Genomic DNA, 13157 nt, shown 5'->3' on the forward strand with positions numbered 1-13157 from the left:
GGGTGCCTTAGATCAGCCAAAATGGAAATCAAATCTTGGTTTGAAAAAAAAAAAGTGGCCTTGGGCAAACTGAAGTCTGATTCTCAAGAATAATTGCAACTGTGTTGTAAGACTATTTGCTGCACAACTCCTCAAGGTGCTCTCCAGGCCCAGGGTTCAAGCCCCAGTACCAGCACAAAAAAGACCAGAAGCACAGAGAGGCTACCTGAGAGTCTCAGGTCTAGAAGTATAGCAGAGCTGGTCTGGCCCCACCTCCTGCTTGTCCATCTTGCCTGGGATTTGCCATATCATTTGTCAATCTGCCCATTTACCAAGGAAAAGGCCATGTCTCCCCTGTCCATGTTTGGCTAAATTTCACACAGTACAGCTCTACCAAGTTAAGAACATAATTATTTGGCCTTAAAAAAAACAATAACAATAAAATATCTACTATGTGAATAAGAGTTATGTGCTCCTGTTTGCAAATAATATTATTATTTAGACTTCCTCTGTGGAAGGAGATTTACTTAGAAATAAAAAGCGAAAGAAAGAGGTGAGAGAGAAAGAGAGAGATAAAGGCAGAAATTACTGTGAATAAAAGACCAAGGGGACATAATTACAGAAATACTGCAGGTTCTGCATTAGCTAGAAATTGCAGCCATTTCATTGTGGGAGTAAAGCTATTTTCTTTTATTTTAAAGTGGATTCTTCACCTTCCAAAGGGCTAATTATGGTTCTGCCTACATGTTGTGTTCATAGGCTCCAATTTCATCTTTTCATTAACCACGCTGGCAAATAACAAAATCGGGCTGTCCTTTAGAAGCACCTCCGAGCTAGCTCCAAACAGGTGGGGAGAGACAGGACGATCACTCACTTGTGATTCACCCCGTGTTTTCTCATAATTGAGCCCTACCCCAGACCTTGTCGGAGACTCCCTCCTCCAGCTCTACCCACAGAAACTCATAAAACAAAACAGGTAGGCGGACAGAACCAGAGAGGGTCGGGGAAGGGCAATACAAGGCTTGTAAAGAAGGGGGGGGGAATAACTGAAAACAATATTGATGGAGAATTTTTTTAAAGATGTAGGAGAATGTTTGAAACATAATTCCATATATAAGATATATGGAAACAGTATGAGTTCAACTGTGTAAAATATATACCCACACAGACATGGATAATGGCATTATTTATCATTATGACATTTTATTTATATGTCAATTATATTTTGTTTATCTGTCAATTAATGGCATTTTTTGTTTGATGACACTGGGATTTGAATTCACACTTACTAAGCAGGCTCTCTACCACTTGAGCCATGTTCCCAAACTTTTTTTAATGGCTTCAGTTTTAATAGCTTTTTAGGCTTCAGACCTGTGTTCCTCCTACCTAGGCCTCTATCAGAGCTGGGATTATAGATTGAACCAGTACACCTGGCTTGTTTATTGAGATACATTCTTGTTTATGATTTTTGCCTAGGCTGTCCTAAGACTTAGTTCCTTCTATCTCCACCTCTCAAGTATCTAGGATGACAGGCCTGAACTGTTACACTGAACCAAATGAATCATCTAATACCTCAATTAAAGAACTCAAGCCCCAGTGATCTGGAAAGGAAAGAACTCAAAGAATCCTCTTGGAGATTCTGAGTAAAAGATGCTTCTGTTTTTCTGGGAATTGCCTCTGATCTCTTCTTCTAAAGCCTCCTTTTTGCTGGGTTACTAACCTCCTTGTGGTGTTTGAGTACTGTTCCTTTACATGCCCTGCTCCTCTCTGTAAGCCACATGATTCCCCTCATGACAAGTACTCTTGTACTGCCTTCCCCAGGATACCCAGGAAAGGTGCCATCTCTCCCCGTATGTTCCCCCGTGTCTGTCTTAGTCTCTGCCAGATCCTGTGTGTTAGCTGATCTGACCTCTTTGACTTCTCATCAAGCTTAAAACCTATCTTTGCTCATTTCCAGAGCCCCAATGATGGGACTTGGTCTGCTCTTAACAGAGGACTAAAAACTGGTTTTAGTAATAGGCAGACAGGATACTAATGTTGCACATCTGTAATTGTCATTACTCCAGAGGCGGAGACCTGAGGATCTTGGGTCAACAAAGCCAATCTGGGCAGGAAAAACAAAACACAAATTGCAAGATTCTACCTCCGATTAACCAGCAAAATAAATAGTACACACACCAAAAAGCCAAAAGTGGAGCTGTATTGTAGCTCATATGGTAGTATGCCAGCCATGAGTGAAGAAGCTAAGTGACAGTGTCTAGACACTGATTTCAAGGCCCAGTACCAGGACGAACAAAAAATAAATAAATAGAAGAGTGCTGTGGTGAAGTTTTTCAGCTCTAGTTATTATTTTAGGATCTGTAATGTGAATTAAAAAAAAAAAAGTAACAACTTGTCTTCCACTCCAGATTGAACCCTACATTGCCTTATTTTGATAGAGGTTTCAGGGGAAAAAAAAAAGGCTGTAAGCCCTGTGCAGGGTACTTGGACTATGCTAGGAGTTCTAAGGGACAAGGAGGAGTTGGTAAAAGGAGAAGGTGATCCAGAGATAAACAGCTCAGACAGCCTTCAGGAGGACTGGCTTGGAGATGGGAGGAGCCTAAGCATGATTTCCTATCAGTCTCCAACTGTGAACTTTCTGCAATCTGCCTCTAAGGCCCAAGGCCATGCAAAAGGGTGGTCACGGGCCTGACTGTATCTTCCCTCCTCCTGTGTATCTGTCTCCTGGATTGACAGCTCCTTTATCCAATCCATGTGTTTTGGCTAAAGTCAAAGGCAAATAGACTTGCAAGTAGACAACAGGTTGGGAGGGGAAAAGATTGGCACAGAGGAATCAGGAAGGGAAGAGACTATGAAGGGGTTGTGAGCCATAGTCCCACCAGGGCACTGCTATGACTACGGATGAACACGCTATTTTCAATGTCTTAGTTTCTGTGTTCATGCTTTAATTTATAAGGAGATGGATGTGAGTATGGTCTGATGCCTGAAAACAGTCATGTCAAGGCTTCAGTTTGTTTTAGACAGGGTCTCCTGTTTCGTTTTGGTTTGGTTTTGGCTAAGACCAGCCTAGGATTGTGATCCCCCTTATTACTGTCTCCCAAGATTCCGAGACTAATAGTAGATATGCGCTTCCACGCCTGGCTATTCTTAACTGTACCACTGCACAATATACTTTATGGCACATTTGAAAGCCTCTTCTGAAGCAGACTTGCAACTGCTTTTACCCACTCTATAGCAAGCATGAAGCGAGGCCTCTGCACCTTCAAAGAATAATGATTTTGTTAGAACAGCAAAGTGGCCTCCGTTTGGCCTTATGTTCTAGCCAAAGCTCATTGCTTAGCTGCATTTAACAATCCATGAAACATTTCTATTAACGTTACTGTGTGAATCGTGTGCTTGCAGGATGAGTGGGAAAAAAAAGTAAGAAACAGGATGACAAACTATGCAGAAAATGAAAATAAGTGAGATCTTAAATATTTGACTGAGGTCTCTATTTTCAGGTAATTTGTTACCATCTTGGGCTCTTGCACAGCAGGCAGAGGCCACAGAACAGCGTTCTGAATCATTAAAATGACTACGAGAAGCTTTTATCTTTTTACTACTTTTCAACGAGTATGTGGGCCTTTCAAGCTAACCCTTATTTAAATATTTAGCAGACATGGGGTCAAATGTAAAATTGTAAAATTCTCAAATGCTAAACCTGTAATTATGAATCGGATGATATAGTTGGATCACTTATCTATGTTCCAACAGTTCTTTTTCCAGTGTGAGAGGAATCTGAGCTAGGTGAGTCAGAGTCTGCATTGTAGAATGCTTTTTATCTTCGTGCTTCCTGATCCTATTTTTTCATTCACTCCATTCAACTTCTTCCTTCACTTTTTCATTTAACAAATACTTTTCAATACATACCAGACACCAGCACTGTTGTAGGTTTAGGGATATGTACCAAGAAGTAAATGCATAAGAACACAATCCATTTGGAGCTCACTCTTAAGGTGACAAACAAAAATAGACTCCAGTAGGGTGCCAACAGCTCATACTTTGTAATCCTAGCTAGTCAGGAGTTTGAAATCTGAGGATCTGTGTGTGTGTGTGTGTGTGTGTGTGTGTGTGTGTATAGATGGGGGAGGAGTACCTGGGCTTGAGCTCAGGGTCTGGGCTTTAGCCGTTAGCTTCTTCCCCTCAAAGACATTCCATGTCTTGAGCCACAGCTCCACTTTCAGCTTTTTGGTGCATAATCACAGATAAGAGTCTCATGGACTTTTCTGCCCTGGCTGACTTCAAACACCGATTCTCAGATCTCAGCCTCCTGAGTAGCTAGGATTTACAGGCATGAGGCACCAAGGCCTGGCAGAATGGGTTCTTCTAAATGCAGAGGTTGATCCAGCCTGTTGTCCATCAGAGTCCACCCATCAGTCAGTCCCCCATAACATCCTCAGAACCCAGCCTATGACTGTCACTCTCCCCCAGATGCATTGATCCCTGCCCAGGGTGTCTCCCCACCAAGATTTACCCAAGCACTGAAGAACAGGTCTTGGCTTGTGTCTATGGTCAGGAATAGCTGGAAATGAGATGCAGGACAATTGCAAACTTGAACATCCTCTTGGATGGCTGTATTGTGTGCACACTCCAGTTTGCTCCATTAGGGAATCATCTTAGCAGAGCTGGTGGATCTTGACCTTCAGGACCTCTCTCCCTGAACGGCTCTGGTGAGTGCCAGGAGTTATGGAGGATTCTCCAGAGGCAGAGAAGCCAGACTGCTTTGGGGAAGCAAATTAGAGACTCAGATTACCCAAGATCTCAGGAGGTAAGGCCCAGGATCTCCAAGGTCCTAGGATTAAGTTGTGATGTCTTTCCTCATTCAAAAGAACTGTTCACTTGGCAGGTCTAATTCCGTTTTCTCTTTCTGAAAACCAGTACTCATTCTCCATCATGTCCACAATGGTGTAAAGCTTTGGGTTCCAGAAAATCTTCATCCACTTCAATTTGAGGTCTTAGGCCTCTCACCAGCTCAGGGCTGGAAGACAGAGGTATAAATTTGTCTGGAGAGGGGACATGGGAAGAGAGTAAATCCTTGTCTAACATGGCAGAAAGCCAATAGATAAATCAAGAAAATGCTATGTAAGCTGATTTTGTTTCTAAGAGACAAGAGGTGACCACCAGAAGAGCTGAATAGAGGAACTTTGTAAAAAAGAACAAAAAGAAAATGGACTGTTGGTGGGTGGGGTGGGTGGGAACAAGAGAGAGGGGCTTCTGTTTTATTTTAAGCGATACTTTCTAAAAACTGCTCATTCAGCCAGGTGGCTCACACCTGTAATCCTAGCTACTCAGGAGGCTTGAGACCTGACGAATGAGATTCAAAGCCAGACTGGGCAAGAAAATCCGTGAGGTTCCCGATCTCCAGTTAATCACAACAATATCCAGATGTGGAGCTGTGGCTCAAGTGGCAGGGGCTAGCCTTCAGCAAAAATAGCTCAGGGACAGTGCCCAGGCCCTGAGTTCAATTCCCAGGATAGGAACAAAAAGAAAGGGGAAAAAAACAAAACAACACAACCCTGCTCAAGCATCACTTTGCTCTATTATTAGGTCAGTCTTTTAAAAAAGAAAAAAGTTAAAAAAAAATAACGAATGAAATATAAAAACAGGAGAAAATAAAAAAGCAAACTGGCCCACAATGCAAAGAACAGGCCTTGAAGGTGAGGATTCACTGAGCAGTTTAGGCGGGGGGAGGGGCGGGACCTAAGAGAGGGCGTGGCTTACACGGGGGGCGTGGTTTATCTCCTTAGGGCCGCCCCCCAGCGAGGGGTGGGGCGAGAGCAGAAGTGTCTCTCTGTGACTCCGCCCACCGACCGGGGAGCGCAAGGTCAAGCCCGCCCCAGGCCCCGCCCCCTGCTCCCCCCTACACCAAGAGCGGGTTGGGGCGGGGTCGCCCCGCGGCTGCCGCGGGAGAGTAGCTCTGGGCCGGTTCTGCCTTTACTTCCCGACTGAGGAGAATTCTGTGTCCTGTCAGAATTCGGAAGCTGTCACTGACGGCCGAGGGCCACAGCGCTGCGGGTAAGCGCGGCAGGCCTCCGGCCCACGTGACTCCCGGTCGCACGGGCCCACGTGACCCTTTCCCGCCGCGCCGACCTGGCGCCGCGCGCGCCCGAGCGACAGGTGGCGGGGCCGGGCCTTCCCCTCCGCTCCCCTCCGCTCCCCTCCCGCCCGGCCGCCGATTCCCGGGGCTCCCGGGCCTTGCAGGCACCGTCTGTAAAAACAAGTGCCTGGGGTGTAACCTTCACCGGGCGCCAGTACCGCGGGGTTCGTCAGTCAGTCAGGTGGGGAGACCTAACACGAGTACCTGACCATGCCCCCCCCCCCCCACACGGTGCGGGAGAAGAGTCTGACTTGGAGCGGGGGGGGGGGGAGCGGGGGGCAGGGTCCCCACAAACTGCAGGGGCTGTGCGTGCGGAGCCAGGTTTGGGGGGGAGGCGCGAGGGGTTGAGGCTTGTTGGAGGAAGGAGAAGTTGGTAGGGGTGGGGGTGGGGAGCCGGAGATGAGTGACGGGGCGGACGGTGGAGAGCAAACTGCTTGACCTCGACTTTCCTTCTCTGTAGACTGGATCCTGTCCCTGCCCCGGGAGGTGGAAGTGTGGGAAAGTGAACAGCATCCGGCCAGGTGGACGACAAGGTACCGGCGAAGGTGTGATGGGCGTTCTCAAAGGAGGCCTTATATGTCCTGGGGGCTGAACTCGCCATGCCTCCTGGCCTCTTGAGAAACTGCCTCCCCTCTCCAGACTCCTTTTTGTCCTCTGTGAAGTGAGGGCCTCTGAGTAGAACCCCAAATAGTCTGTTCTCTGAGGCAAGGGCTGGTTTATCCAGCTGAGATAGATAGATAGATAGATATACACACATATAAATATATATATTATATGTAGTATATGGCATATATTATAGGCATGTATACATATATAATACAGTGTGTATGTGTGTGGTTGCTGGTAAGGGGGCTTGAACTCAGGGCCTGGGTATTGTCTTTAGTTTTTTTTGTTCAAAGCTGGTGGATGAGTTACTTTTTGCTTGTTTTGTTTTTGTTTTTTTCCTTCTTAAACTGGTTAATTGGAAATCAGAGTCTCACAGACTTTTCTGCCTAGGCTGGTTTCAAACTGCAATTTCAAGATCTCAGTCCCCTAAGTGGCTAGGATTACAGGCATAAAAACCACAGGCACCTTAGCTACATGGCCATTTTTGAAGCATTTCATTGGAGTTCACTTCCCCTTGCTAGGAAGATCCAGAGAGAATTCAGAAACAGGCCTTGCCCTCCTGGAACCTGTATTGATTGGGCCTGGTGGAGTAAAGGGAGATTCCACACTTCTTTGTCCCACCCCAAAACAGAACTGACCCTCTGTCCTTTCAGGAAAGGCCTCTCTGCTCAGTCCTAGTATACATTTTCTTTATTTTTTTTTCCTGTTGGTCGTGGGGCTGTCTAGGCCTGGGTGCTGCCCCTCAGCATTTCAGCTCAAGGTTAGTGCCCTACCACTTGAGCCACAGTGCCACTTCAAGCTTTTTCTGTTTATGTGGTGCTGAGGAATCGAACCCAGGGCTCATGCATTTGAGGCAAGCACTCTACCACTGAGCTACCTTCCCAGCCCCCTAGTATACATTTTTTTCCAGAAAGTTCCTCCTGGCACTTGCAGTTCCCCCAGGCAACTGTTTCACACTCCTCCATGGAGTGGCAATTGCTTCCTGAGTTTTTGGTGGCCTCCGTTCTTGATAGTGTCACCCTAAAAATAGTAGCCAGAAGACTCAGAGGTAGCCCCTCTGCTGATATCTTGGTGAAGACCCTTGGGCCCCTGGAGGCTCCGTGGACTTGGAAGAACGTTTTGGGCTTCAGTAAATAGCTGCCATCTGCTTGGTGTATTTTATAGCTTCAGTGGTCTTGGTGTCTTCGTGGCTCTGTTGGTATGGACTTGGGACTGGTATGTACTGAGTATTTGCTCCAGGAAAGTTGGCCAGGGCAGGCAGTGGTGGTAAAGGCAGAGTTGAGTAGCCTGGCACTATTTATAGGGAATCTCCAAAAAACAGAACTGATAAAACAAAAGGGTGCTGCTTCGCTGTCAGACCACAGCAATGTGCCAGCCAAAGCAAGTAGGGAGGCTCCAGGTCCAGTGGTCACAGGCCTGGCGCTTCCTACCTGGGCACCCATCCTGGGTAATTAATTCAGTTACCTCCAAGTCTGACAGGTGCTTGCTATATATAATTGACCCTGGAACAATATTCACCCTCACTCCTTCCTTCCCTCTCCCCCAAAGAACTAAACTAGGAATAATAATAGTGCCTCCCTCCCATGGAGAGTTATTAGGGAGATTTTATGAGCTCCTGAAATGCATCCAGCCGTGCCTGACATGCAGGAAGTTACTGTTAGTGCTGTTCCAATTTGCACTCCCTGTTCTGGGCAAAGGCTGGTGGGAGGCAATAGAAGGATAGGGGTGTGTGTGTGTGTGTGTGTGTGTGTGTGTGTGTGTGTGTGTGTGTGTGTGTGTGTGTGTGTGTGTGTGTGTGTGTGTGTGTGTGTGTGTGTGTGTGTGTGTGTGTGTGTGTGTGTGTGTGTGTGTGTGTGTGTGTGTGTGTGTGTGTGTGTGTGTGTGTGTGTGTGGCTGGGGGGAGAAGGGAGGAATTGAAGGACTGTGTTGGGTGATTAGTGGGGAGTTGGGTTATCTCTGGCAGTAGTTTTGCCAGAAAGTTCCAGTTTCCAGATGAGAGGACTGTGTAAGATAAAAGGCCACCACAGCCATACTGTATGGCCCAGATATTCAGAATGCTTATGAATACTGAGGCCAGGGAAAATGCAGCAAACATTGGGAAGGGGAGAATTGTCCTTTTTGGCTGGCTGGCTACTTACTTATATGTGTGGTAATTGTTTGAGACTGGTTTGGTTTTTTTTTCCATGGCCTGGGAGCTCTAGAGTCCAATTTTGTAACTCCTGCATGTGGCAGAGTAAAAATGTATGTGTGCATGAGTGAAAGAAACTAGATGTTGTATGTGTTGAATATGCATTTTATTTTAAAGAAGTATGAGGGGTAGGGACATGACTCAAATGATAGAGCACTTGCCTAGCAAGCATGAGGCCTCAAGTTCAAACAGTACTATCAATAACAAAATTTAAAACAAATGTTAAGGTATTTGAAGACAGAAAGAGAACTAGCATTTGTGAGCACTTTCTTTGGGCCATGCATTTTCAAATATTCTGTAATTGAGTAGTGAACCCCACAGGTCTGTAACAGATAGACTGCCTGGCTGACCTCAGTGTAACACAGAGGTCCTCTGAAGCAGAATCTTTGCATCTGCAAAGTAGGAAGCACTGTACCTATTCAGGAGGGCTGTTCGGAGCATTCAGGAAGTGTTAGGCTCAATGCTCTATAGGTAAGTCCCCAGTCCAAGCTAGCTGCTAGACCTGGGAGCGTGGCTCAAGTGGCAGAGTATCTGCCTAACAAGTGGAAGGCCTTGAGTTCAAACTCTAGTGCCACCAAAAGAAGAAGAAGAAGGAGAAGGAGAAGAAGAAGAAGAAGAAGAAATAATACAATAGTAACTGGTGTCATTTTTATTTTTTTTTTATTTTTATTTATTTATTTTTTTGGGTCTGGTCGTGGGGCCTGAACTCTGGGCCTGGGCGCTGTCCCTCAGCTCTTCAGCTCAAGGCTAGTGCTCTACCACTTGAGCCACAGCACCACTTCCAGGTTTTTTCTTTTTGCTTATGTGGTGCTGAGGAATCGAACCCAGGGCCTCAGGCATGCAAGGCAAGCGTTCTACCACTGAGCCACCTTCCCAGCCCTGGTGTCATTTTTATTATATTGATTCTATGACAGGGCAACTTAAGGCCACAGGCAAGGTTGTGTGTGGCATGGATTCTGAACTTACTTGGGCCTGTCTAGTAGCAAAGGCACTGTGCACACACTCACCAGACAGCTGACTTGAAGTGCAGTCAAGTTCATATGTGTTTCATTCATTTCTGAAAGCACTTGACTATGTGAAAGGGGGAAAAAAAAAACCTATGCAAAATGATCATTTATATGCCTTTCAAGTTCAGGTATTTTATCATCTAGATAAATCTTCCATGCATCTCCTTAAGCCACTTTGAGCTACTAAAGCTCTTAAATAAAGTGGCTTGTCTTGACCAGTGTCTGTCTGTACTCCTTTATCATCGTTCCTTAGGAAAGATGGACAGATCCTATTTTCCATGGCAGGCTTGGGACGGCAGGTCCCTGTCCCACTGTTTTAGCGAAGCAGCTGTGTATGATGGTGTTGAACAAACTGCCATGGAGTCAATGTTCCCTTATAGTCTGGCTAACCTATGCGCCAAGCTTACAAATTAGCAAAGCGACCTGTTGGTAGTGTGAACCTGGGAGGTGGGCTTGGAGGAGATCTGAAGTTCCCTAAGGTGATAAGTTTGAGGGAAAGTGCCCGCATGAAAATGATACCGTAGCAAAACTAGGTAGGATCTGTATCTCCATATTCTTATTTCTGGCTTGAGCTACCCCTTAGCTGCAGTCCCTAGCACAGATGTTGAAGGAAAGCCTTCTTCCAACTTCCCCTGCTACCAGGAGCACCTGCGTAGGTCCTTCTCCAGCGTGCCCCCTCCCCCAAGTACTCCCTCTCCTGTCAATGCCCCTCCACACACAGAATCCCATCATTCCAGCCAGACCCCGGTGGCACATGCCTGTAATCCTAGCTACTCAGAAGGCTGAGATCTGAGGATATCGGTTCAAAGCCAGCCCGAGCAAGAAACTCTGAGAGACTCTTATCTCCAATAAACCACTCAGAAAACCGGAAGTGGCACTGTGGCTCAAGTGTTAGAGTGCTCGCCTTGAGTTGAAGACCTCAGGGATAGTGCCCAAGCCTAGAGTTCAAGCCCCATGACTGACAATTAAAAAAAAAAAAAAAGAATCCCATCATTCCAGCATGGTCTTGTGTGAGGATCCCAGTGGTCCTCCAGAGATACCTCATGCCCACCCAGTTTACTGATAACAGGGAGACAACACTGAGAGCCCTGTTTTACATAGTCTTGATCTGAGCAGCCTTGGGAAACTCTCCATACCTGGACAGTATTAGGTTTATTGTATTTGGCCAAGGCTGTGGACAAAATGCATGTCCCATCCCCATCTGTCTTCCACGTAGACCTTGCTATAAGGGATAAGCTGCCTTCTTCCCCAGACCAAAGGAAGGAGGTTGGGGAAGTACAAGTCCCCTGCCCCCAGCTCTTCCTCCTGAGGTGAGTTTGACTGCCACTCACTGAGCAGGTTGAGAAGGGCTGTATTCCCAGGGCAGCTTTAATAGGATTGTAATCATGTGGCTTGTGGCCCTCCAGTGGCTCTAGAAATCTGCCTTCCATGAAAGCTGGCACCCAGAGGCAGGATTTATACCTCCTGAAAGTGCATGTTAAGTGGTGGGTATTTATGAAAGAGAGCGTAAATGTGTCCATCAGTCAACCTGGAACTTTTTTAGAGCTCCTAAGATGGTTTTTAAATTAGAGCCAGTCTTCTTCCTGACTTCCACTTCTGTCAGCCCCCTCCCTCCCCTTCCTCTTAGAAAAATAAAGTGTCAAGGCAGAATAGAACCCAGGCCAGAGTTTGGAACAGACACACAGAAGAGAATTAGCTTATATCAGACTCAGACTGTGGGGCTTCATATCTTGGTTCTACCCCTTTGGTGTTCAATGACCAGCCTGATGAATAGGATTCATCCTAATAGAACCCCAACCATAGCCCTCAGCACTGGTCAAAGCAACAGATGCAGGACCACGCTGGATTTTGGTTCAGTGAATGATAGGTAGAAGGTAGAGAGCGAGGGTCACTGTTATAATGTGGGGATCCCACCAGGCCAGGGGAAAGAGAAGGTGTCAAAAGGCTTGAAGTTTCTCTGTGAACCAGTGATCATGAGGGCAGCATGCCTATTATATGAGTTAGTGTGTAGGAGTCTTCACTTGAAATGATTATTGACTTGTTTTCTTTTTCTTCTTCTGTGCTACTGGGGTTTGAACCCAGGACCTTGTACAAGTTTGACTGGCACTCTACCGCTTGAGCCATGCCTCTAGCCCTGTGTTTCACTGGTTTTAAAATATGATTTCACTTCCACCTGTGTGAGCATCTGGCCTGCAGTCTGCCTACTTGAGGCTTCCCATGGCACTGGAACCATGGGCATACACCACCATATCCAGCTTCTCTCCTTCTCTCCATCATAACTCAACCAATAATTCTGAATTTTAAAGATCAGAAGTAGATGTTTACCACTCAAACCCTGACCCTAGTATGCAAGCTGACTTTGCTTTTCATTCTCCATCTGGTCACGTTCTATGAAAGTATTGTTATGCTCCAGGCCGTTCTTATTCCTTTGTGTGTGTGTGAGAGAGAGAAAAAAAGTATGTCAGTGTCTATTACCCACTTTGTATTTTATAAGTAATCAAAGGACCAGAGATGATGAAAGTAGAGAGACTGCCTGCCTCAGGTGTTGTTATAATGCCACTACTTCTGAGCTTCTGGGATTTTGCTTTAAGAAAATAATGTGAAATGTGCAAAGAGACACTGTAAGAAGGTATTTGCTCCTTCATTACTTATAATGATAGAAATGTAGCCATGACCAGAACACATGGTACAGATGGATGGTGAAATTACAGGATACCCAATGGGTGGAATAATATACAGTACTGTAAATGGAAAGATTAGCAGCCTAGTAAGCAGAACGCCATTACTCGATGCATTCAGGGAGATACTCTGCAAGGGGCCATCTCAGGCAAGAGTTGTTAGAACTATTTGCTTCTTCAAGCTTGTTATACTGTTTTATTCATTCATTCATTCATTCATTCATTCATTTTTGCTGGTTCTGGGCCTTGAACTATGGACTTGGGTGCTTTCCTAAGCAACTTTTGCTCAAGGCTAGCACTCTACCACTTGAGCCACAGCAACACTTCCGGTTTTTCCTGTGATTAACTGGTGATTAGAGAATCTAATCCTCAGATCTTGGCCTCCTGAGTAGCTAGGATGACAGGTATGAACCACCACCACCTAGCTTTTTATATTGCTTTCATTATTCTATACATTTTTTAAAATCTTAAAGTAGATTTCAGTCTTTCCAGGAAGTTGCCATTTTTCTGGCCACCATTAGGCATAGGATTTCAGTTCAACAGTCTTCAGAACAAATGGATGC

The 13157-nt window shown here is 45.8% G+C and overlaps 1 protein-coding gene across 10 annotated transcripts in view; it reads left to right on the forward strand.

The window, feature by feature from the left end:
* Positions 1-5929: 5929 nt before the first annotated feature.
* Nmnat3 (nicotinamide nucleotide adenylyltransferase 3) overlaps positions 5930-13157 on the forward strand; it is a 78256-nt gene continuing 71028 nt past the window's right edge. For 9 of the 10 annotated variants that reach the window (XM_042665734.1, XM_042665741.1, XM_042665743.1 and 6 more), the window contains exons 1-2: positions 6114-6296; positions 6576-6648. The gene's annotated coding sequence lies outside the window, so the exon portion shown is untranslated. Of the gene's footprint in view, positions 6034-6113; positions 6297-6575; positions 6649-13157 lie in introns of those variants that run through there. The other variant, XM_042665736.1, reaches the window with a different exon arrangement.

This window comes from Dipodomys spectabilis, unplaced genomic scaffold, assembly GCF_019054845.1.
Source record: "Dipodomys spectabilis isolate Male_0828 unplaced genomic scaffold, ASM1905484v1 ptg000342l, whole genome shotgun sequence".
In the NCBI taxonomy this organism is placed as follows: domain Eukaryota; kingdom Metazoa; phylum Chordata; class Mammalia; order Rodentia; family Heteromyidae; genus Dipodomys; species Dipodomys spectabilis.